This window comes from Diabrotica undecimpunctata, chromosome 7, assembly GCF_040954645.1.
Source record: "Diabrotica undecimpunctata isolate CICGRU chromosome 7, icDiaUnde3, whole genome shotgun sequence".
In the NCBI taxonomy this organism is placed as follows: domain Eukaryota; kingdom Metazoa; phylum Arthropoda; class Insecta; order Coleoptera; family Chrysomelidae; genus Diabrotica; species Diabrotica undecimpunctata.
In genome coordinates, this window is record NC_092809.1 from 29,734,020 (window position 1) to 29,760,565 (window position 26,546).

The 26,546-nt window shown below is 34.1% G+C and overlaps 1 protein-coding gene and 1 long non-coding RNA gene across 3 annotated transcripts in view; both read right to left on the minus strand.

The window, feature by feature from the left end:
* LOC140445136 (death-associated protein kinase related-like) overlaps positions 1-26,546 on the minus strand; it is a 467,123-nt gene that overhangs the window by 304,655 nt on the left and 135,922 nt on the right. The gene's annotated exons all lie outside the window — the stretch shown is intronic.
* Positions 1-26,546, minus strand: part of LOC140446938 (uncharacterized) — a 104,950-nt gene that overhangs the window by 22,323 nt on the left and 56,081 nt on the right. The window contains exon 2 of the long non-coding RNA XR_011951537.1: positions 17,978-18,021. This is a non-coding gene — a long non-coding RNA (uncharacterized lncRNA). The remainder of the gene's footprint in view (positions 1-17,977; positions 18,022-26,546) is intronic.

The window sequence follows — 26,546 nt, forward strand, 5'->3', positions numbered from 1 at the left end:
ATATTCAAATTTTTGGATTTTGATAACATTAAAATTTTATGTAGTGAAAGTAATAAATTTAAAAGGACTTTTTTGGAAATGGTTTGTATTAGCAAAAGTGATAATAATTTAAACAAAAGATCAGAAATTCAAAATCTAAGTAAAATTTATAATTATATTCTTTCTTTATGATTTATATATAAAACTTGTAAAATGTCATATTTAATTCTCCATATATCTGTTACATTTTTTCAGACATCTGTCAACGGTGAATAAATCTTCTTCTTTTTGTTACTAAACAAAAAAGAATGTTTTGGTAAACGAAATTTTACTTTTGGCAATATAATTGTCAAAAATAAAAATTTTATGTTGGCATTTATGACATTGAGGCTTATTTGTAATTGGTTGCTATTTTAACTTATTTATAAATTCAATTATTTTTGTATTAAAAAAATGTTTTCAAAATTATAAAAATTTTCGGAGAAACATTTATTAGATTAAAACATTTTTATATTAAATATTTTGAAGATGTATTAGCAGTAATTTTTACTTACTAAACTAATTTTTATTTGGTAAGTTAACAAAAATTGTTTTTTCTTTTTAGTTCAACCTTGTAAGATATTTTGTCTTTTTTAGCTCTTGAAAATAATTGTAAACACAATTGAAAGCTCGAGATTAAAAAAATAGTTAACCAATAGGCCTTTTATTGACTCCAACCCATCCAAAACAGTTTATATATATATATATATATATATATATATATATATATATATATATATATATATGCATAAGATCTATTTACATCGATACTTGTTTTCAAACTAGTTTCTTTCGTGTATTAATTTTGTCGAATGAACATTTAGTTGCATATTTTACAGGAAGTTTAACTTTCCATTTACCACGAAAGCTGAAGTGAGAGCTAAATTCAGGTTTTTATTTTTTTATACACTCGACTTAAATTCTGTAAAATGATACATCACAACAATAAAATCACTTTAAGATTTTTCTTTTTCATTCTAACACGTGTGGTAAGTATTTAAAATGGGTCGACACGTTTCACTTTTATTGTTGATCAAATTTAATACGAAGAGACTAGGAAAAAGTAGTTTGCTGTAAAACATGAGATAAGACAAATCTAAAAGAATATGTTTAATAACTCATTGCAAAAAAGATTAATGATGAAAAGATTGATGAACTTGTAAAACTGGCTTTTTATCTTTTTTTAACAAAATAACATCATCTTAAAAAAATTTCCCTACAACTGGAAAAAGTGCATATATATATATATATATATATATATATATATATATATATATATATATATATATATATATATATATATATATATATATATATATATATATCTACATAATAGCTGTTATCAATATTCCTCTACAAGTTGTTAAAACTATTAGACCTTAACCATTAGACACGGTAAAATTTGATATAGCTATGAAAAATTTTAATAGTAAATGTTAATCAGTAATGAGTAATCAGTTAATTAGTAATGTATCACTAGGATCTTATAACATTATTTCTGCATATTCCCTGCTTCATCAGAGATCCGGGAAAGATACAATGTCGTCAGGTGCCACCAATCACGCACCTCGACGTGCATCGCCCTTTCTTCTGGAACTTATAATTAAATTTAATTGGTTGAGAAATGAAAAGGTTTCATATAAAAGTTAATTTATCTTTAAATATGGGACATTTTCGGATCTCAAGTCAGTAGTGTCAGTAGAGTCAGTCAAGTATAGTGCATGGTTTTACCCGTGTAGGGTAGCTCCCTAGAGCACTTTGCTCGAAGGGCTCTGCAAACTTTCTAAGACTCTGAAGCTGAGTTTTTTTTCTTCTTAGAAAGACTGTGTTTAATTTCCACCACCTATAAAACCATAAAGGCATTGTCTCTTCAAGACAATGCCACAATAAGAGCGTACCGGCTAACCACGCAATATTACACCATATTGCGCAATAGTTAGAACAATTAATAAACATGGGAACTTGCACCAAGATGCAAACACATTTTCATACGTTTATTAATTCCTCCGGAGACGACAACAAATTCAGACACAGATGGTCAGACGGTCGGCGAATGTCACTGCTTGTTTCGCACAAGTTGTGGAAGCTACAAAACAAAGTCGGTTTCTATCCTTTTGAGCTATTCGAAGAATGTAACGTTTACACTTCAGCAAAAGCTTTGCTATCGGTATGATGAATTGAAAGGCCATATATAAGGCGCAACAGTACAATTCGTCAATCGTGTTTCGTTCATCGTCACCACAATAGGTGACACCTCTTGTAGCTTCCACGACTTATGCGAAACAGGCAGTGACATTCGCCGATCATCTGTGTATGAAATTGTATCTTTCCCGGATCTCTGATGAAGCAGGAAATATGCAGAAATAACGTTATAAGATCCAAATGATAACCATTCATACACAAAATTGTCCTACAAATTGCGTGGTACGTTATCCTGGTTGGTCCTGGAAATGTTCGAAACTTGTCAATACCACAAGACTATTTTGTTTATTAGTAACCGAAGGACAAAGGTATTACGTGACAGGTTAGTGTATTTTTCATCCAAATAAAACAATGTCCTACAATAAAACAGGTCCAAAAAGAATTGCCATTTTCGTTTTTCTATTTGTAATACAACATGAAGTAGTGAAAACGTATTTCTTGAAAAGATTCTGAAACTGTTTTCTTGTGACATGTCTAAGTTAAATAATGTTGATGGATTCGACCGTTACTTGATGGAAATTCATTTTATGTAACAATAAAACACTGAAAACTTTGTTTTCAAAACTTCCACAAAATTTATTTTAAATTCTTATCACTACAGCTGTTTCGGCTGATTGCCTTTCTCAAGTGATCTGTTTTTGGCATGGGTTTACACTTTATAGTCTCTAATGAAATAGGTTGAGGAGGGGAGAACTGTTTGTCTCAAGCTGGTCATTCAGAATTATATCTGTGTTTTTTAACTTGTTGATTTCCATAGATTCTAACAAAGATAGCTTAAGGCCTTTATTTTGAATGTGTAGAATTTTAAATTCGTCATTAAAAGAATGATTATGATCTAGAAGGTGAAGTGCGTATGTAGAATCTGTTTTTCTATTATTGAAAGCCCTTTTATGTTCTGCTATTCGTTTATTAAAATTTCTACCTGTTTGACCAATGTAAGTTTTTGGGCAGTCGCCACATTTAAGTTTGTACACACCACTGTGTAAGTGTTTTTTATGTTGGCTCTTATTGTTTTTAATATATTTGCCTAGGTTGTTATTTGTTCTGAAAGCTGGTGTTATTCCTTTCTTTTTTATGTGTTTGGCTATTTTTGTTGATATTTTGCCTGTATATGTAATCGAGCAGAAGGTACTGGGTTTTTTCTCTGGTGGTGGAAATACTAAATTCAGGGCTTTTTTGTGTAGTTTTTGATTTAACATTTTATTAATTGTTTGTTCGTTGTATCCATTGTTTACTGCTATTTGCTTAATGATATTTAATTCTGTCTCAAAATTATATTTTGACATAGGAATTGCTGTTAATCTATGTAACATACTATGATAGGCTGCCAGTTTATGTTGTGTGGGATGGGATGATGAATTGTAAATAGTCGTGTCAGTATGGGTAGGTTTATGAAATATGGAGAAGTCATGTTTGTTTTTAAGTCTGGTAATTTTTAAATCTAAAAAATTTATGGATTGATTTTGTTCTGTTTCTATTGTAAATTCAATATCACTATGAAGAGAATTAATATACGATAAAAATTGGTCGAGTCGCCTGTTAGTTCCTGTGAAACATACCAGTACGTCGTCTACGTATCTCCACCAATATAAAAACTGTTTGAATATGGGATGTTTTGAAATCTTTGTCTCTAGATGATCCATAAAAATATCTGATAGCAATGGGCTTAGAGGATTGCCCATTATAAGTCCTGCACTGTTATTTGTATATAATTCATTATTAAATTCAAAGTAGTCTTGGTTTATGCAAACTTCAAGAAGATATAAAATTTCAGATGTAATGATTGGATTTGTACTATTTTGGTCTAAAAGGTTTTTTACTAGAATAAAAGTTTCTGTAGGAGGGATACTAGGAAAAAGATTTTTTACGTCAAATGAAATTAATCTGGAGTTGTTAGGTAACTGAAAATGTTGTATTTTATTAACTAGTTCTATTGTAAAGGGCTTTCAATAATAGAAAAACAGATTCTACATACGCACTTCACCTTCTAGATCATAATCATTCTTTTAATGACGAATTTAAAATTCTACACATTCAAAATAAAGGCCTTAAGCTATCTTTGTTAGAATCTATGGAAATCAACAAGTTAAAAAACACAGATATAATTCTGAATGACCAGCTTGAGACAAACAGTTCTCCTCTCCTCAACCTATTTCATTAGAGACTATAAAGTGTAAACCCATGCCAAAAACAGATCACTTGAGAAAGGCAATCAGCCGAAACAGCTGTAGTGATAAGAATTTAAAATAAATTTTGTGGAAGTTTTGAAAACAAAGTTTTCAGTGTTTTATTGTTAAATAATGTTGTGTTTGCTTTAATTAATTATTATTACTTATACAAGATAGGACGTCTGAGGAGGATAGGGCATGTAATGCGGATGGAACAACATGACCCAACTAGAAAAACGCCCCTTGGTAGACCCATTGTCCAGAAAAGAAGAGGAAGACCCACTACAAGGTTCCTTGCTAACATCGATGAAGACATAAGAAATATGGGAATACGTGTTTGGTGGAGAAAGGCGATGAATAGGGACGACTGGAGAGAAATTCTTGAGGAGGACCCATGTAGGGTTGTAAAGCCAAAATGATGATAAAATAGTTTTTAATCGTTGATTCAAATGTTTTCTTTTGTACTTTCTGCATATTCTTTTTACTAAACCCCTTTCACCCCCCTTAAATATATAACATGGATACTGAAAGAAAGGTACAAAAACTAGGGTGCAGGTACAGAAGTGAACCTCGTTATAAGTATTGGGGAGGATAGTGAAATGGATTAGCTTCTAAAAGGAAAGTTAAAGCTACAGTAACAACAAGTTACCAAGTTTGGCTACTTGATTTCACATAAGATGAGGACTGGGATCAAGACATCATCCGTTTTAACTGTATATAGTTTTAGTAACATTCCATGTCGAAATCGCAGAGCCATTTTTGTTTTTAAACTACTATGTTCAACAGGTGTACGACAGGGCTGTATCTTGTCTCCCATTATCTTTAATATATACTCAGAAGAAGTATTTAAGACAGCGCTGGAGGAAAGCACAGAAGGCATAAAGATAAATGGAGAAATAATTAATAACATAAGGTATGCTGATGACACTGTGATTCTAGCAAGTAGCATGGAGGAACTGAGTTGCCTAATGAGTAAGATACAAAAAACAAGTGCACAATACGGACTCAGACTAAATATCACAAAAACCAAATGGATGTTAGTAAGCAAAACCCAACAACCACCACAGCAACTGATATTAGACAATGAAAGAATTGAACACGTGGATTCGTACATCTACTTGGGAACAACAGTTAACTCAAATTGGGATCAAGCAAAGGAAATACGTATAAGAGTAGAAAAGGCAAGAGCATCGTTCACTAGCATGAAGCAAATTTTCACCTCTAAAAGCCTCACCCTACCTCTCAAAATTCGACTTCTGAAATGTTATGTATTCCCGGTTTTGTTATATGGAATGGAGGCGTGGACAATAACCGCAACAATGATAAAAAAAGTAGAGGCCTTCGAAATGTGGGCTTACCGACGTATATTACGTATATCCTGGACTGAGCACGTGACCAACGAAGAGGTACTACGCCGGATAGGTAAAGAGAGAGAGGTAGGAATAAGTATAAAGAAAAGAAAGTTGGAATACTTGGGTCACGTTATGAGACATAATAAATATAGAGTACTACAACTGATCATTCAAGGGAAAATAGACAACAGAAGGGGTCCAGGGAGGAGAAGACACTCGTGGCTCCAAAACTTGCGGCAATGGTTCGGATTGTCATCTGCTGAACTATTCAGATCTGCCGTAAACAAAGTCAGAATAGCCATGTTGATTGCCAACGTTCGGAACGGACAAGGCACATGAAGAAGAAGAAGAATGTTCAACTTTTTGTTACTCTGGCCAGCGCCGAGACGTGAACAATGAAACCTCTGGACTACTCACATCCAAGTAGGTACAGGCTGCCCAAATCCAAATTCACTTGAGGTGCGCACTGGTGTTTAATGAGCTAGGGTAGAGAGACGCTCTTTTCTCTCAGTGGCGAGACCGTCTTTTCTGTCTTTGTTACTATGCTCTCTCTTCTTAATTTATGCATAATACGGCTAAAATAAAATTGGGCTTTCGTGCCCTGGTCCACATACAGAACTAATTTCCAGTTGTATATTGTAATACCATAATATTTATAAAAAGAGATGTTACAAAATCAGATACGATTTCGCTACAAACTCTGCAACCATTTTGCAGTGAAACAAATTTTCAAGAAACTAGAATTGAAGGGATACAAAATTAATGTTGACGGAAAATAGATAAATTACATGAAATACACAATAAATATTCTTGTCCTTTTAACGATGGACAAAGAAAAACTACATAGAATAGTTCAACAGATAGTTCAAACAATTCTAGTGCAGCAGAAATAGATCAAAGAAGTTGATGAATACACAGATGTGGGATAGATCATAACACTGAATAAAGAGAACCAAACAGTACAAATAATAAGATAAACTGGGTAAACTCAGCTCAATATCTAAAAAATAAAAATGTTTAAATTGTGTATTTTCCCATCTTTACATACAGAAGTAAAACACAGACATTCACAAGAGCCAATATGGAAAAACGGAAAGACAAATGATTAACGTTAGACATGATAGGAGGAGGAATAACTGGATAAGAAACGTCTCAAAAGTTAATGAACTTCCTCGGTCACACTAACAATCAAAGAGATAAAACATCAAAGAAGGTCATAACAAAGAGATTCTTAACACGTAACCAAAACAACAATTTTGTATTATTTTTTCAAAATCTGTATTTTGAAAAATTCTTCCTACATTAAGGGTCTTACATCAAACAGAATAGTTCCAATTATAGAAAATTAATAACGAAAAAGAAGTAGAAGAAATCACTTTGAACTTGTTAACTTATAAAACTTCCAAACATGAATAAATACATACTGATAACTGTACGTTGAAAAATTTAGATTTAATTGGCCATATTATACTTGGAAGCCACTGGTTAAAAAAACCTCATAAAACTCAAAATAACACCATTGTTTAATTACCGATCTATTGTTTATAGTATTCTTTTTCAAACTGTTACTCCATAAAGTTCGTTCACCTTTTCAAAAACCAAGGAATCTATAATCATACGGTCCCATAAATATTCAAGTCATCGCACATACTTTCGGTACATCACAAGATATCATGTTTCTTTATGTTTTTCTCCTCTTATTTTACATAAAACCTTCACAATGGCAAAGACAACGGTTTAAGTCAATTATCGTTGCCGGTACATGCTCAAAAACACAATAAAGAAGAAAAATGTACTACTTTATATTCCGGTGAAGGAAAATGAGCAATCAAATACATCTCACGCATATGCCAACGTTTTAATGTTTAAATAAAACTTATAAACATTAAAAAATTGTTATATGTATAAATATTTAGTATTATCTGTTGTTTTTTATTCAGTAATTGCAGGAAATGTTTAAGATATACATAGGTAGATAGGCTTTGGAAAAAATAATATAATACATTAATCTTATCAGAAATAAAGAATAACGTAGACGGTGTTTCGGATAGTGAGAAGGAGGGAGGGCTCTCAATTACCTCGAAAGGGAGAAGACAAATAACACCACAAAAGTTGTATTTTTTCTTAGACTCGTTAGTAACATCCAATGATTATCTTACAAATGTTAACATGCTGAAATTCCTTTAACGTTTTTTTTTTCTTTTTCGGGCATTTTATTACTATAATATTGCTGTAGTAATAAATATGTCTCAAATTAATATAGCAATGTCTGCTTGAGGTATATCTGTCCTCTTTGCTATTAGACGAAACGCATTTTAAAGTTGCCCATAAATGGAATAAAGCATGTCCTACACATACTCGATTGGCTTAAAATCCGGAGATTATGATGGCCATGAAAATACATCAATTTCCTCGTTGATTAAAATGTTGACAAGCATTATCAAGTTAACAGTCTGGACAATGGCGCCAAGGAATAGACAAGCCTTAGATTGTTATTGTTATTAAGAATATTGCAGAGCTGTTAGGAAGCGATTTGAAAAAACGAGAAACTTCCTGTACGGACATGGCTTATGCAGTTTATAGTTCCAATTTACCTAGGCAATCCTACCCGATAAGACCCTGGCAAAATCCATATTTAGATACGTCGGTAAATAAAACTTAACCCAATAATTTTCACAACAGTTTAAAATTATTTAGCCTATTCTAGTCTTGCAGCTAAGCATTGTTACATATGAAAGTGAAATATGGCCACTGAGAAGAAAAGCATAAAGACTTTGGAAGCAATAGAAATGGATTATTGGAGGAGAGCGGCCGGTAAATCAAGATTATACAGAGTAAGAAACGAGAGAATTCAAGAAATCATGGGCGTTAAACATAGAATATTAGAGGACATCAGAATCAACCAACTAAGATGGTACGGGCACGTACAAAGAATGGATGGAAGTAGAATCCCAAAAAAGTAGTTAAGTGAACACTGCAGGGAAGACGAAAGAAGGACAGACCGAGATTAAGTTGGAGAGAAGGAGTCGAGGAGGATATAAAAGGGAGAGGATTAGAAGAGAACCTTCTGAATGACTGAGAGCAATTGAAACTCGAAATTTACACGGCACGGTAAGGTACGGTAAGGGTTTAACGCCAGCTAAGGGCGTTAAACCCAATTTCTAAGCTCCGGACCTCTCTCCATGAAAAATTAAGACACTACTGATGGTGTAGTTGACAAAAAAGCAACTTCAAGGAGGAACCTTAACACAAAGCTTCACATGTGAGAAGTTATATGCGATTTACAATGATTAACTTAAGCAGATCCCACACACTTCCACAAAGAACCGGCATTCGCTCCGTCATCAGGCATGGTGAGCAGTAAGTTAGAATGTGAAAATTGGGATTTACATCAAAATGTTTACCAAATTAATAGAAGCCAAAGGATACGTCCTCCAGCAAGTCTTCAATTGTGATGAGACTGGGCTTTTCTGGAAAATGATGCTGAATAGGACATACATAACGGCAGAAGAGAAGACGATGACAGATCACAAACCCATAAAGGATAGATTAACTCTAGCACATTGTGCCAATGCGAGTGGCGACTGCAAAATCAAGTCTTTGTTAGTATACCATTCGGAAAATCCCAGAGCGTTCAAATAACATAAGGTTTTAAAAGAAGGCGTGAGTCACCAGGAAATTCTTTGTAGAGTGGAAAAAACCAGGTGTTTGATCCTTCTGTTAAAAAATATCTACAGAAAAACAACCTACCCATGCAGCCCTTCTCGCCCTCGAAAATTCCCCTGCTGCAGCTGAAAGCGCCTTCGAAGGATTTTAACCCGATGTGTCAGTGGTAGAGAAGATTGTCTCTGGGATTGTCTTCGTGGGCCTGGAGGTGGATGGGAGAGATGTGAACGAACTCGTCGGGGAACACTACCAAAAATTGGTTTGGAAGAGGAGCCTGTGATGGATTATCTCTTTAAAAGACATAAAGGAGATCTTGGGAATGTGGGAGAAAGTTGTAGATTCGTGAATAAAAATCACCCCGAAAAAATTGCAACTGATCATGCATTGGAGTTGTTCAATAAAACTTACCACTCATTTCTGCAATATACTGAAAGGAAGGAAGAAAAAAACCTTCTTAGACAGTTTTTTTAAACTATCTGCAGGTGAAAATGAGCAAAGCGTGACAAAACAAGAGAAGACAAGTGACGAAAATTAAGCGCTTCCATAAGCATATCACTTTTTCTTATGTTTTTATAGAATATGTATTTGTTATTTATAAATAAATGTTTCTTCTTATAAAAACATTTTTCTTATTGAAAAACACTTAACCAAAACAACTGAGGTGGTGTTTTGAAATCTGGAAGGGATTAATGGCATTTTAATAGGGAAAATTGCTTTGAGATACGAGCAATCTGACATACAAGCAAGGATACGGAACGAATTAAACTCGTATGTCGAGGTACCACTGTGTATGCTAAGAAAGTTATGGTTCCTCTCCTCGGTCCCACCCGGAGTGCCATATCCCGTTTTTTTTATTAGTTTTAATAGCCTTAGGCTTTTCTGATATATTTATAAATGTATTTAGAACGGCTTCTGATGTTGAAGTCGAAATGTTAACAATTTAAATTTAAGTTATATTGTGAATTGAATGATCCTCGACTATGAGGTTCTAGTTTTCTATTTTAAATCCGGCATTTGTTTTTCCTAATCATGAAACTTACTTCATGTAATTTGGTACAAATTATGTATATACCAAAATTGAGGAAAGTATTTGATCATTTTAGTTACCGACCCTTAGTTGGTAAGCTAACAAAGACCACTTGACCAGATTGACTGGTTACTGTTAATGTAAACCTGGCAGTACTAAATCGTGTCGAAAATATTTGCGATTTCTACGAATCGACGAGCGTGAATGGCATTCTTTAAGTCTCGGACTATCGTCAATCCCAAATAAAGAATTTAGCAGGTCTTTGACTTAGACACAGAGGCGTACGCTAATCGAGAATGTACATGTACACCATTACAATTAATATCGCAAAATGAATTTCGTTTGATAGCATTTTTTGTATAAAAAAATAACAGATAATTTATATACGTATATCTCTAATATTAAATCAATTATCAGAGAACATCTGAAATGGAAAAAATTAAATCAGAGAGAAAAATGAAAAATTTAAAATATATGGCAGAAGACTTCACTTTCGCTGATAATACTACAGTTATCGTTGATAAAGAACAAAATCTGGAAATATTAAAAGAAAATCTACAAAGAATCATCTGGTGATCACAAATATATTTTATATAGATATCTACATTATTTTCGAAGCCTCATGATTTGACTACTGCACATAAGAAGGCAAGTGTCGATTGATCTCGCTCCACACTCAAACGATTCAAAGGAGGCAGCTCAAATTTGGAATGGAACATCGTGACTGGTTATGAAACATGGATATAGTGATATGAGCCTGAAAAGAAAAACCGATCAACGGTTTGAGCATTTTCAAAAATAGTCCGCGATCGCAGCGCTGGCATACAAATGGTCGCGAATTTTTTTTTTAGACAAAAGTGACATGTTGCCATTATTTCGTTAGAGAATAGTAGAACCGTCAATGTTAAATGGCAGAACCGTCATTTATTTGCCAGAAGTGATTGACGAACTTCGTAAACACAACTGGAATCGTTACGTACTTTTGCATCAAGACGGTCAAGATGTGGCGGTCGAAGCATACCAAAATCTCATTTCTGAGATACCTATTTCGGACTCATAAATGCTTCGACGACTTGTTTGTTCGACTGAAAAAGCTGATTTTTCCTTAGATGATAAAAATATGTTTTCCTTTTATTATTTATGCAAAACGTTTAGTACAAACGCAATTATGCAGCTACGCTCTTAATTAAAACAACCAGATAATACGATGGTGCACTAACTAATTCCAGGATAATGCACTACGATGTACAAATCTCTTTGGGTCAACATACGCTGGACAAACAACTGTTTTCAATGATAAAAATTGCCATATCACCAAGAAATCACTTAAATTAGAAACTTGGGATCCATTTTATACTTAGTCACTACAAATAATAAAGTAGTGGATAAGGGAACGTAATGATATTCACATCTTCTAGCAAAAACTTGCAATCTTTTTAATGTATTTGTCACACTCTGCGTTTGAAGTGGTAAACTACACAGCATTATGGCGTCATTTCGGCCTCCCATGTCTTGATCAGACGCTTGGGCTAAATATAAAATCAAAAGACCAACAAGTGCCTCCTTATAACTGTTTCCCACTCAAGTGGTAGCATACAAGGATGCCATCTACTTCGGATTGGCAATGAACGAAAAGAATTTAATAATGTTGTTTTCTGTCCTTAGGGCTGGCTATACGAAATGTGTGAAAGTATACATTTTCTAGCAAAAGAAGCTATTGCTCGCTTTGATGTATAGAAGGCTGGATGAAGATTATCAAATCAAATATTCATTATTTGAGACAATAAGAGTGACCTACCAATATCTTTTTGTTCGTTCGAGTATAAAATCTGTTCCAGACCGTTCATTTCTACAATTTCGAGCCAATTGTTTACTTTTTCGTTCTTAAAGTAAAATGTCCAAGTTAAGAATATATTCATGATTTGATGTAATTAAATAGTTGGGTTATGTGGAATTGTTTTTTCCGTTGACAAACCTAAATTTATGTTCATTATATCTGTTTCTTGAAAGAACCAAGAAACGTCGCTTTTTAGAACATGTTAATACCTTCTTTTTTTTTCAAAAAGTTTGCTATACATGACCTCTACATGGCAACTATTTTATTTCCAAACAGTAACCGCCGATTCAATAAATAAATAAAATTAGACGTTCTACATCTAAGTAAATATATCAGTAATATGAAAAGGAAATCCTTCAAGTCATTGGAGAGGAGCAAATTCTGCAAATAAAAACTAACTGTATATTTGTATGGTAAAAACAGTGAACGTGTACATATTCTACTTTCCCAGTAGCTTGAGACTAAATCAATACATAATTAACTGAGAAAACAATAATTAATAAGTAGGTAACTGTGTGGTATAACAAACATACCACGAAGACGTATATGGTACATATATGGTTACGGTGCTTAAAATGATATTTATAGAGAAAATTGTATATATATATATTGCAACTTATGACGCGATATGAGTTTTAAAACCGGAAATATAATGCGACATGAGTTATAAAACCAGTATATTATGATTTGAGCTTTATTTAATTTTATATAAAATTTAACAAAATAACATGGTTCTTTTGTTACAAAAATTTTTGAGCATATTCTGAGCATTACGTTGTAACATTAATATCATTTTCCTTTTGTTCAGGTATGTCATTGTGGTCCAAAACTCGATTAGAGAAACGATCCAATAACAAGAGGAGTATGAACGTATAGTGAGAAAGTACATACTATTGTAAGGATACTATTTAATGAAAATAGTTGTTTATCTTACATCTTTATATTGGTTGAAGTGAGTAGTTTCTAGTTTAGTTAATAGCCCACATCACCAGTCATACACACTCTAATGATAAAATATTCTATAAAATATATAAACCTTTAGTGTATAAGTTCACCAACAATTCAAATTTTTATCTAGATACATCAATACTCCTCTCTATGTCAAAGTACCCCATCCCACAACAGTTCGATTTCCTCTTTAAACAAATTTAAATGTGCTGACTCATTTCTGACCTGAAATGTAAACTGTTCCCACTTAATACATCGACTTAGGTGTATCAACTTGTTTTATATCGTTGAGACCATTAAATTATAGTATACACATTCGTTGTTACCGGAAATCCTTGCCTTATTTTGAACCATTGCAAAAATCCACCTGCTTGATTTGTATCGTTCTATATAGCTGTAAATACACGGGACAGTTTCACAAAATCATAAATGCAGTAAGCACCAAAACAAATCAAACGGAAATATGTACATAAGAATATAATACATCAACGCATTATCATTTAGGAGCCAGGGGGGTTCGAGTATGCACTTTGATGTCCTCTCGGTACCTTCACGTTTTTTTGTTCTTTATGTTTTTGGCGAGTAGATTCGATTTTTCGAGGGTACCAGTCTGAAAACCCGCCAGATAATTTGTTATTAACAATTTAATCGTTTAAATGAGTGTATCTCCTAAACTATTAGATATATTTAATCTTACCAAAATGAAAATTGTTCCTTTTGAAAAAATAAACGAAATGTCGTTTGGTAAACGCCATACATGGTACTTTTCCAAGTATAAGTTAGCTTTCATACGTGCGAGTGACAAAACCCCTTCATTTTTAAGATAATTTTTCGACTGTTCTAACAACCGTTCAAATTTCGTCATTTTGTGTCATGTGGAACAATTTCACCCAATCATGTCAACATTAGACTGATAATTGCATTCAGTGCAATTTTCAATCCCTATGACAACACGATCGAGTTTGACAACTTCATCCAAATAAATTTCAAAATGTCACGTTTCGGCAATAATCTAATGTTAACATAAATTTTAATAATTGTACTTTCACTAACTGTACTTTTAATAAATAAATGTTTCGTTATGTTGAGTTATGATTTTTTTTTTCGAAAAATTATCCGCCGAATATCCCTCGGACATTGATGAATGCCTCATAATTTCATGACAAATTTCTCAAGCTCGTTGCTTGGTAACAGCATTCAGCCTTCGGCTTCGTGCTGTTACCAAGGAACGAGCTTTCGATTGTCATGAAATTATCTCGTCTGTTATCAATGTCCTAGGGATATTACTACTGATAATTGTTGCAGCTTTAAAGAAAACTGCAAGATTACTCTTTATTAATAAAAAAAAGTTATAACAATTTAAACATTAAAAATTTCACTACAAAGTTGCGAATTAATTTGTTTATAAGAGATTTAAACAAAATTAAGCTATTAACTTTGAAAATCGAACATTTTAAGCTTTGGTAAACGTTTCTATGCTAATTTTTTACCAAGATATGGAACTGAGACACACGGACGGCTCCCAACGAATAAAAACCAATACATAACTAAATTCAACATTCATTTGTTCAGTTTTTCAAGAGTGACAATTTTCATTTTGGTAAAATTAAATATCTCTAATAGTCAATGATATACAATAATTTAAACAATTCAATTGTTAATAACAAATTAGCTGAGAGTTTTTAGCCTGGTAACCTCGAAAAATTAGCAGAAAAACCAAGATACTAATATATGAAACTCTTATTAAACCTATCCTGACATACACGTCAGAAACATGGACTAAGGTAAAAAGTGACGAAGAACTGTTAGGCCGCTTTGAAAGAAGAATACTTAGGCACATATACGGAGGAGTACAAGAAAGCGGGATATGGCGCAGGCGCTACAATTTTGAGTTGTATCAATGCTATGAAAAATGCAACATCGTCCGGTCTATTAAAATTAATAGACTAAGGTGGCTAGGACACCTTGAAAGAATGGACACTGGAGTATACATTCCAAAGACAGATATTATATCAAGAGCCAGTAGGAACCAGGAAGAGAGGCAGGCCAAGATCTAGATTTAAAACTTAAGTCGAAGATGACTTGAGGAATCTAAGGGTCAGAAATTGGAAAGCCAGGGCGAAAGATAGGGGAGAATGACCCACACAGGGTTGTAGACCAAAGATAATGATGAACCTCGAAAAATCGATTTTACACACAAAAAAATATAAAAAAAAGTCAAGGTAAAGAGGGGACATAAAAGTGCATAGACCCCTGGCTCCTAGACCATTGCAATAAAACGCTAAATGATTTTTTCGTAGAACTCATTGAAAATTAACAATAGTTAATTGAACAAAACAAAATAAGATAGTTTCCGTAATTAAAAAATTGTATTTTGAACGGCTTCCGATCTTCAAGCCGAAACCTCAAATAAAGACTGTACTTGGCCTTACACGTGTGTTTCAATCCTAAAGAAATACTGAAAAAAGCTGAGATGGGACAATGAACACACATTTATAATGCATTAGAATAGAGGTGACAAATAAATACAATCAGTGTTTTAGGTTCATATGCTTTATTTGTTTGCTTTCCATTCTATTAGAGGAAGTCAGATAAACCATTGAAAACTTAAAATACGTAAAAGTGTCAGGGGAGGATAACTTAAACTCGGAAATTGAAATTATTAGACGTAAAGCATATGTAACCTGTTCAACCAAATAAACAATCGAGGGAACATACCAACTTAATTACTTCATTTAATGTTACAATAAGGTTGATGAATCAAGCAATAACTTCGAATACTCCATATAGATAGGCTATTCAAAAAATGTGAGCCTAAAAATTAACAGAAATAAACGCAAATGTATGATCATAAACAGACAGGATTTAAAATAAATCCAAAAAGTAATGGACACCGAAATCATCATCATTCCCTTTCCCTTTATCCTTATGCAGCATTGGCTTCCCTAATTAAATTTCTGCATAAGTTTATATCTTGATTCATCCCAATATTATAATCCCCTTTACCGACATGTCCTGCTTAAGCCCCGGGTCTTCTTTGGTTTTCCTCTTCTACTCTTTCCAGGAACTTGCAAATCAGCAATTCTTCGTATTGGTTGATTAACGTCTCGACGTTGAACATGCTCTAACAATCTTAACACATGGTCTCTCATTTTGGCATCAGTTGGTGCTACCTCTATACTTCCCCTAATATAATTATTCTTAATTTTGTCCCTTTTGTCATTCCACTCATCCATCTAAGCATTTTGATTTTCACCACATGCATTCCTTGTTCCTCTTTATTTTTAACTTGTCCAATATTCAGTTACGTACATCAAAGCTGGGACTTACGAGTTTTATAGAATTTCTTGTTATACAACACACCACTCCTTGACTTCCTCACATTTCAGCTATCCCATCCTAATTATACTGCATGCATCTCCATCTATTTCCCGACTAATATGTAATACTGACCCTAAGTAAATAAAACTATTACTTTTTATAATCATTTCACGTATCATTTTAAATGAACTAAATGTAACTGAGTGAATAATTAATGAACTGTATGTAACTCCATTTAAATGAACATTCCAAATACTCTGTTTTGTTCTACTAAGTTTTAAACCTTTTGTCTCAAGAGCTTGTCTTCACTGTTCCTGTTTTTGTTGCATGCAGGGTTATTGCCTACTAACACTGCATCATCAGCATACAGTAAGCACCAGGAAATATTAAGTATGGGTATACCACACACTAAAATTTGAACCTGTATATTTTGCATATCTTATCTGCAAAACCAGGAGAAATCCTTAAACACCCCATAAGAAAATTGATGGACATTATCCAAGCAAGGACTTCTTGGTTGGTTAATAGTTAAAGGAAAGGATATTGTATATCTACGACCATCAAGTACCAGATAGAAATAGTGTTTAACCAGAATTAAAATAATGTTACGATAATAAATATCATGGCCTATAAAACTGTAAATATATTATGACTAATTCTGTTTTTGTTGTAGTCATTTCGGCGTTTGTTTACCAGAAACCTCTAGACCCGAATTATGGTGAGTCATCCACGACTCGAGGGTTCCAAGCAGTTGAAAAACTAGTTTTAGCCGTTGACCGCCTTCTAGTCTATTCGATGGAGTTTCCGTTATTCTTGTCAACACCACCAACAATGTTCGAGTAAATTCTGCTATAGGGAATTCCGAAACTAACGGAGTTTTATATAAAAAGAGAAATTTTGTTGGGAAGAGAACAGTCAAAAAAAGAAGCTCGCGCTCGCGATTTAATTGTAACGTTCGTATATATCAATTATGTATTATTAGTCAAATAAATTGTTGTACAGTGGTTTAATAAATTGATATAAATTATCGTGTTTTTTTAATAAATTAAAATAAGAACAATATAATAAATTAGAACTTATAATAATCATAACAATAAAAACAAATTTGATAGGTTTTTCATGGTATATGTCCATATGTCCAAATCGTCGGGAAGCATAATTGTTTACTTTTACAGTAATTATTACGTATCAAATACTTCCTCGCATTCTGTGAAATAAGCTGTAAATCTATCTATTTTACTATGAGTTGAATTTAAATCATTTCAATTTACACGGATTCATTTAGATAAACGTGTTTTGAATGATTACTTCCTGGAATCTTTGAAAACAACACGCCAATCCACAAAATGCAAAGGTGACTGAACCGATCCGCCTACAAACAATTCTTCTCGAAGATAATTAGCCCTTGGTATCACTGGTTTGTATAATGACTACTTACCCCGTATAGGTAATTGCGAGCCGCAGAAAGATAAGATTATTTACCTGTAACAAATAAAAAATCAATGAGTAAATAATGCAGTGTTGGTACAGCTGTGTTACGTAAAAATATTGATTTATAGCCTTTTGTAAACGTTATCAAAATATCGGATATATAAATGTCTGTAGCATTTTGTTGATGTCGATAAATTTATGTTTATGAACTATGTTACTTGTAACCCAAATAAAACAGTTAAAACTCTATTTTGACATAATGGTGGAATAATGCGAATTACAATGTTGGACTTTTTTCAATAACTTGTTTTTCTAGATTTAACGCACTAATAGCATTATTAAATCTCTTAGATGTAGAGTTTCAGCGATTGTATATAATCATACACATGTCTTTTCTAACTAGAACGTGCAAAACCAAAACTAATTATAATTTGATATTATATACAAGTAACATTATAAAATCTAATTTTTTAAGAAAATTTTCTGGGATCTACTGTATATATTACGTATAATAAGTGAACCGAGTTATGAAAAATCAAGTTAAATTGATCGAAATCTGTTTGTATTAATTTCACTTACAGAAGTGTCGATAATAATAATTAAAATTAAAATGTGAGTTTCTCATTAAACATATTATTAAAATTCTTGAAGGATCATCATGATGTTCGCTGAAATTGTAAGGTAAATTGTACAATAAAACGAGAAAACCCTTTGCTAAAAATTTATCAAATAAGAAAGAAATTCTGTTTGATAAAAGTGACAATGGCGAAGATGCTATCAGCAGTTAAAATTCAAAACGACTCGTCAACCCCATTTCAAATACATAGGGGGTTAAGGCAGGGAGATGCGCTGGCGTGTCAGCTTTTTAATGTCGCCTTAGAAAAAGTTGTACGAGACGCTAATTTAGATAGCAGGGGAACAATATTTAATAGATCAGTCCAAATTCTAGCATATGCAGACGACGTGGACATTATAACAAGAACTAGGGCGAGAACTGCGGAAATCCTAACCGAGCTAGTAGCAGCAGCAGAACGAATTAGGTTACAGATAAATCAAAATAAAACCAAATTCATGGCGACTAACACAAACACAAGAGCTGGAAATGTTGACACAAATTTAATCATCAATGACCAAAACTTCGAAGCAGTCAAAGAGTTCATATATCTAGAGACATCGGTTAACCCCAATAATAACACATCTGAGGAAATAAAAAGGCGAATAATAATTGCAAACAGGTGTTATCATGGTCTATCAAAGTACTTAGCTAACAAACGTCTGTCTCAAAAACTCGTATAAGGCTGTATAGAATACTGATAGTCCCCGTTCTCACATATGGATCAGAGGCATGGACGCTAACGAAAACAGATGAATCCGCTCTATCCATTTTTGAAAGAAAGGTGCTACGCAAGATATTCGGAGCGGTCTGTGAGAACGGAGTATGGAGGCGTAGATATAACTTTGAACTGCAGAATATCTACAAGCATACGTTTGGTGGTAAAGATATTACCACTATAATTAAGCGAAACCGCCTGCAGTGGGCAGGACATGTAGCCCGGGCCCCTGAGTCAAACATGATAAAAAAGATTCTAACAGCGCAACCCATAGGAATGAGAAGACGGGGTAGACCAAAGCTAAGGTGGATGGACGGGGTAACACAAGATGCCGAGAAGATCGGAGTCGGCAACTGGAAAATGCAAGCGAGGGACAGAATAGAATGGCGTAGAAAGCTTGAGAAGGTCGAGGCCCTCTAAGGGCTGTAGCACCAAGATGATGATGATGATGAAGATGTCCTTCTATCTGAGTTTTTGTACCTTAGGAAGTTTGACGATGTCTTCTGCTTTCAAAATTTCCCTTATTTAGTTTTTGATCAATTTTCATGAATTAATAATATAAATTTTTCGACTCAGCCTGAAGAAAATGGGTGCCTTGGGTAACACCAGGGGCAATAATAGGCGGTTGAAACGTAGCACTGGCCCTTTTACCTTCTTGTATACCGTAGGCCCAAGAGATAGCAGACTCGTCCTCATTCCTTGAGTCCTTGTCAGAGCGTGGTGACACTCTAAATATTATTAGCTTGCTGTCTCCATCGGCTGTGATCCTGTGCCATATGGGCGGCTTTATGTAAGGATTTTCCCACCAGAGTCTCCATTTTTGTCTGCCCCTCGTGTTGGAGATCTTCCTCTTGGTCTTCGGCCTTCCACCTTTCCTTCCACTACCAATAGTTCCATGGTGCCCGTTTCGTCTAACTAAGTGGCCGAAGTAAATTAGGTATGCTCGGTGTATTTTTTAATAGCCTGTCTTTTATATGAAGCTCTTCCAAATTTGACAGGTTGATTCTATGTTTTGTCCAATACACGAGTAGAATTCTTCTACAGACCCACACTTCGAAGGCATCGATCTTACTCCTATCGATTTTTTTTGAGAGACCATGTTTCAGCTGCGTATGTAGAATCGCTTATCCGACTTAGCCGTTAAGTGATGGTAATTATTTCGACTTCTTCTTCTGGCATCATAACCCTTGATGGGTCTAACCCTGTCTGGCTATCTCCTTCCATTCAGATCTCTCTTGGGCCCTTCTCCTCCATTGTCTTATGTTCATGGTTTTCGGGTCGTCTTCCACGTCATCCAACCATCTCGTCCTGGGTCTTCCTTTTTTCCGCCTTCCTACCGGTTTCCACTGTAACATCTTCTTTGTCTTTTTCGTGTCTTCTTGTCGCTGAACATGTCCCAGCCATGACAGTCTTTGACTTTTCACAAATCGTACAATGTCGTACCCTTCATTCAGTTTATTCCCCTCGTCGTTTCTCCTGATTCTCCACGTGCCGTCTTCCTCTGGCACCAGGCCATATACTTTTCTTAGTATCTTTCTCTCGAATGTCCTGAGTTGGGCTTCCTCTTTTTCCGTCATTACCCAGGTTTCACAACCATAGGTTACTACGGGTCTAATCAAAGTTCTGCAGATAGTCAATTTGGTTCTTTTGTCTAATAATTTCGATGTCATCAATATTTTATTAGCATCCTCCTCCTCCTCAGTCCTAATCCCTTTTGGGATGTGGTGATACCATCAGACCTTTACAGTTTTTGCACGATTTCCCTCCATCCTTCTCTGTCCTGGGCTATTTGTTCGGGTTCATGTAACCCTTGGTTAATCAATATTTTTGTTGATCTACCCAACGGCTTCGAGATCTTCCCCTAGGTCTCTTTCCTTCAACTCAACCCTCGACTATCAGTTTTTCCATCGTACCTGTTCTTCTAGCAATGTGTCAAAAATATTGCAAATATCTCTGTTGTATTTGTTTAAGCAATCTATCTACTTTAAGTTGTTCTATTATCGATACGTTAGTGCGATGATCAATCCAGGATATTCTTAACATGCGGCGGTATACAGACATTTCAAAAGCGTCTAGTTTATTTTTATCCGCTTTGTTTAAGGTCCACGTTTCGGATGCATATGTGGCTATGGGAAAAATGAGTGCCCTTATTATTATTTAGCATAGTATGTACGATTTGCACTGGAGATACGTGCATTAATTTCGCTACTTACGGAATTCTTCTGATTGATTTATGTGCCCAGATATGTGAAGGCATTCACACGTTCAATAGTATAGTTGTCTATTGCTATATTATTTTAATTCTCAGGTGTTCTTTTGATGGTCGAATCATTTCGACTACCTCGCTATAATCCCAAAGCCAAGCTAGCGGTGTAAAGGGAGGCTATTATTATTATCATCAATTTTTCAAATTTAACAATAGCTTAGTTTATAGACTTGCTATTCCTCGAAATGTCTCTACAACCATTAGTTTTTTCTCGTCTTTCTGGTATGCAATGGCTTTGTATATTTCATAGTTCTAACTAAAGACTCATGAAGTATACAAAAACACTATCATACTTATGATATCTAATATCTTCTGATAAAAATATACCTTAGAATATTTCCAATATGAACTAATTGTCGCCAGAATTGTCACAGACTTGTCCTGCTTAAGACTAAATGATTCATGAAATGTTATCTCTCCTATAAAAACGTCGAAATCGGAGCATGTGATCGCTCGAGGACAGACTCGTGACACTTGACACTGTTTAACTGCAGCTACCGTTAGCTTTAAGAACCAGTGTTCCTCATCGCTCTTTCTTATTATCGTCGTCAATGAAGAACTTCGGAAAAATCGAGACTACATAAGTGTACTTATCTCTGTTTTAGTCTGGTAAAATTTTATTGAATACGTTTATGTTGTCAGAAACATTCACCATGTCTAAAAACATATTTTTTATACCTCGAGTCTTGATAAAAAATAATTTGAATATTAATTTTCAGCATTGAAACGATAGGCCTGCTTTTGCTAGTGATAGTTTCAAGAGCTACCAGAGTTACTACAACAGCTTAATATTTACTTAAAGTAAAGTATAAGATTTAAAACATAAAATTTTTGAAACTATAAACGGCATTACCTCATCTCCGAATATTGACTAATTTGATATCGAAACGTTTTGAGCCATAATAAGTTTATGGTGGTCAAAAACGCAGATCCAATGCTTACAGACTGTTGTGGAGTGTTTTTCTCTTCCAACATAAGTAGAGAACCAAAATCAACCAATATAGAAGATTAATTAACCTTTGTCGAAGCAACTCATAGTTCGATGAACAAATATGTAGACTGCAAGCTAATATTTGATTTTATTTAAGCACTATCGACTTTACAAACACTTGATGATTACAATTTGTCTTGAAATAACTGAGTTTAAAAAACTACTTTGCTATGTCGACTTCAGTATGTATAAAGTTCGTTCGTTTACCAAATTCCCATCAGTAAACATTAGCACGTGTTGATATTCGCCGTCTCATTCGTCAAGAGGCTATTAAATATAATTTATTACCTTAAGCGAGACAGATTCTCATGTTACAGATCTCAACTTGCCAGCATTTTAAATTCAAATTGTATCGTGTTTATTTTTAAGTTAATATATTGTGTTATATTTATGTTATAGTTATTGTTAAGTTATTTAGTGGTCGTGTTATTTTTTAGAGTTTAGTTTAATTGTGATATAATGATTAAATTTCAAGAAATTCTTACATTAACAGTTTCAAAAGTAAATATTTTTAAAAATCATATGATACATAGGTCGTACATCAGTACGACTCTGTTTGGCTTACACGTGGTTCTATTGACGATTGGGAATTTGTAAAATGAATAGGGTTTAGTTAATACGTAGCGAGCGAGTTACGTAACTTGTGAGAAGTATAGATATATATGTATTGAGAAGCGCGATATGGTTATATTATAGCCCGATATGATTCTATTAACTGAGGAGAGCGATATGATTCTACTAACCTGCGAGGACGATATGATTGTGTCTTTGCGGGCAAGTAAACGAGCCGTTTGTAAACATTTTGAAGCGAAGGGAGATTTTACCATCTTTTTATGGCTTTCTAGTTTTATAAATTCAAAAATCAATTAAAATGTTTTACGACCGGTTGTTAAAAAACACAATATAGTGCGAATAGAACAATAAAAATGCAGGTGTATAGAAACGTTCGGTTCAAATTATTTTGTATGACCATTTCTTTTCATTTTATTTCTTTAGATTCAATGTTAAAAAATATAAAAGAAATGTATTTAAAAATTTCAGCACAAGTCTCTGAAAAGTTCTAAAACAGATTGTTTTTAAATTCCTTGTGTTGTTCACAAAGGAATAGGATGTCTTAGAAATGATAACTTTTAAAAAATAATATTCCTTATCTTCCTATTAGATGAAAAGTGGATTTTTGCTGAAAGTGGAACAAAACAAATTTGACAGAGGAGGAGAAATTCATAAAAAACGCATCTATCGTACAGAAATGAGACATTTGAATGCAGTATAATCATTGTATATTAGAGAGATCACTTTTAAATTCTAATCCTAGACGGGAGTAGAATCTAAAAGTTTAGTTTAAAACTAAGAAAAGATTTTCTCTGAGTAGGAAATAAAAACTAACCGTGTTAAACGGTACTTTTAGATTGGTAAATTGTCTGCGTCGTGACTATCCGCCAGTGCTAAATGAAAGAGCAATTCAATCTCATTTTGAATGGTGTTAAAGTTTGCGCCCGAAGCTTGAGAAAACCGCCTCGCAGGGATAATTACCGCAACGAGAACAGCTTGACAACAATGACTGTTACAAATCGAGACCTGGCGATCTTTCCTCTGTGTTACACGAGGTGGATTTAATCGAGAGTTGTATCGAAAAAGGAGACAATCGCACCGTATAATTGGCAACTATCACGGTATCGACTAACGAAATCATAACGTAACTAAATCTAGATAAAAAAAGAAGACGCAAAGATGTCGACAGAGATCGCTGTAATTGGACAAAATTAATGGCTGCTTTAGTCTTGGGACATACACGTTGGCTCCATATTTCATTCATTGTTAATTTCGTGCGTGATTCCATGAAGCACACAAATATAACAACGTAAACTCATAAACATTGTGAATCTGATTAGAGATGCCGATATCAAAGAAGTTATTAATTGACAGGAAAACTTCTTTCTTCTTGATTTTAGAAAAATTGCGTGTTTTTTTTTTCATAAAACTGCCCTCCCTATCCGTGCTTAGGTCGTCGCTGATGACCTAAATTACTAATATATTCGAATGTGCATACAATTGTTTTTTTTTCGCCAATGAGTATTTTTATTGTTCCAGTATTTTCTTGATTTTAATGTTTCTGCTTCAAAATCTGATATTTATATACCTAAATATTTTAATTTCATTTCTTATTTGAAGGACTAGTTCTATATATAATGTTAATCCCATCTTATATCACTTTAATAAATTTCCTTATTATTGCTCCACGATGATATTGAACAGAAGCGTCCCATAGAGCAAGTATAAGAGTCCAGTGCATCTCCTATTTCCACGGAGGAAAATATAATGCTAAATTCTACAAAATCGGTGACATAGCAACAACGTAGCAATAACATAAGAATTTTACCTACTTATTATGATTTGTTCTTTTTCTTCGTTCTTTACCAAGCGTTTTGTATCTTGTATAGGACACTTTGCTAATCTATTTTCCCGCAATGTTCCTGTTGCTCGGTATACATCATCATCATCATCATCATTCAATCTTCGCTTATCCACTGCTGGACATAGATCTCCCTCATAATTTTCCATCTATTTCGATCTTGTGCCTCTTGCATCCAATTCCTATGACAACGTTTTAGATCGTCAGTCCAACGTGTTGGTGGACGACCTCTGCTTCGGTAGGCATCATCTCTTGGTCTCCATTCCAGTATCCGCTTTGTCCATCTATTATCTGTCATTCGAGCCACGTGACCTGCCCAGTTCCATTTCAGTGTTGCTACTCTCTCTACTGCATCAGCCACTCCTGTTCTTTGTCGTAGCTGGCGATTTGGGATCTTGTCTCGTAGTGAAACGCCCAACATAGCACGCTCCATCGCCCTTTGACACACACGGATCTTTTGAACTGTTCTCCTTGTCATGGTCAACGTTTCGGCACCGTAAGTTAACACTGGCAAAACACACTGATTAAACGTTTTTCTTTTAAGGCATATTGGTATATCAGACGATTTGAAAATATGGTTCAGCTTGCCGAAGGCTGCCCAAGTCAGTCTTATACGACGGAGAAGCTCAACGGTTTGGTTATCTTTTCCTATGCGAATCTCATGACCTAGGTATTTATAGGCCATTACCTGGTCTATGGATCTTGTTCCTACGCATATATCTTCGCTGACTACAAGATTTTGTCATCATCTGGGTTTTAGATATATTTATTTTCAATCCCCCTTCTAGCGAGGAAAGGTAGAGCTGATTTAAAAGTTCTTTGGCCTCATCTATCCTATCAGCTATTAGTACAATATCATCTGCAAACCTTAGATGGCTAAGCTTTTCTCCGTTTATGTTTATGCCCTTGTCGGTCAGTTTTGCCCTTTTACATATATATTCCAAAAGCGTAGTGAACAGTTTCGGCGATATGGTGTCCCCCTGGCGTACTCCACGTTGTATCGGGAATTTCTGGGTTTGACGATCACCCACTCTAACACTGGCTGTTGCGTTTTGGTATATATGTTTAATTATGCTCGGTATACACATTTTTGTAAATGAAATAATAAATCTCTGCTAGGAAATAAATTATTAAAAAATGCCCAGTCACTTGCAGGTTCATAAATGCAATCTAACATATCAAGTACTGCTTACTCTTGATTGTAAGGTCAAATATTCGCGATAACTTTTAGCGATTGTTTTGCCAGTATAAAAGTATCCACTACTACCACAAAAATCCCAAAATTTATAACCGAATCGAATAAGCTTTCCGCGTATAAAATGCTTCAATGAGTTATGTCAATATTATTTCACAATAATTTCGTTTACTTTATTCTTATATTTATTCAAAATAATATTAATTAAAATATTAGTTACTGCGGAATAATTTTTCCTAAATATGATTAAAAACTGGTCAAATGGTAATATTAAAAAACATACGACTTGTGCACAGATTCACATTCAACATAAATACTGAAATGCTGCACATTTTGATAACGCTAAGTACCAGGCTCCTTTATAGAAGAGTAAAATAAAA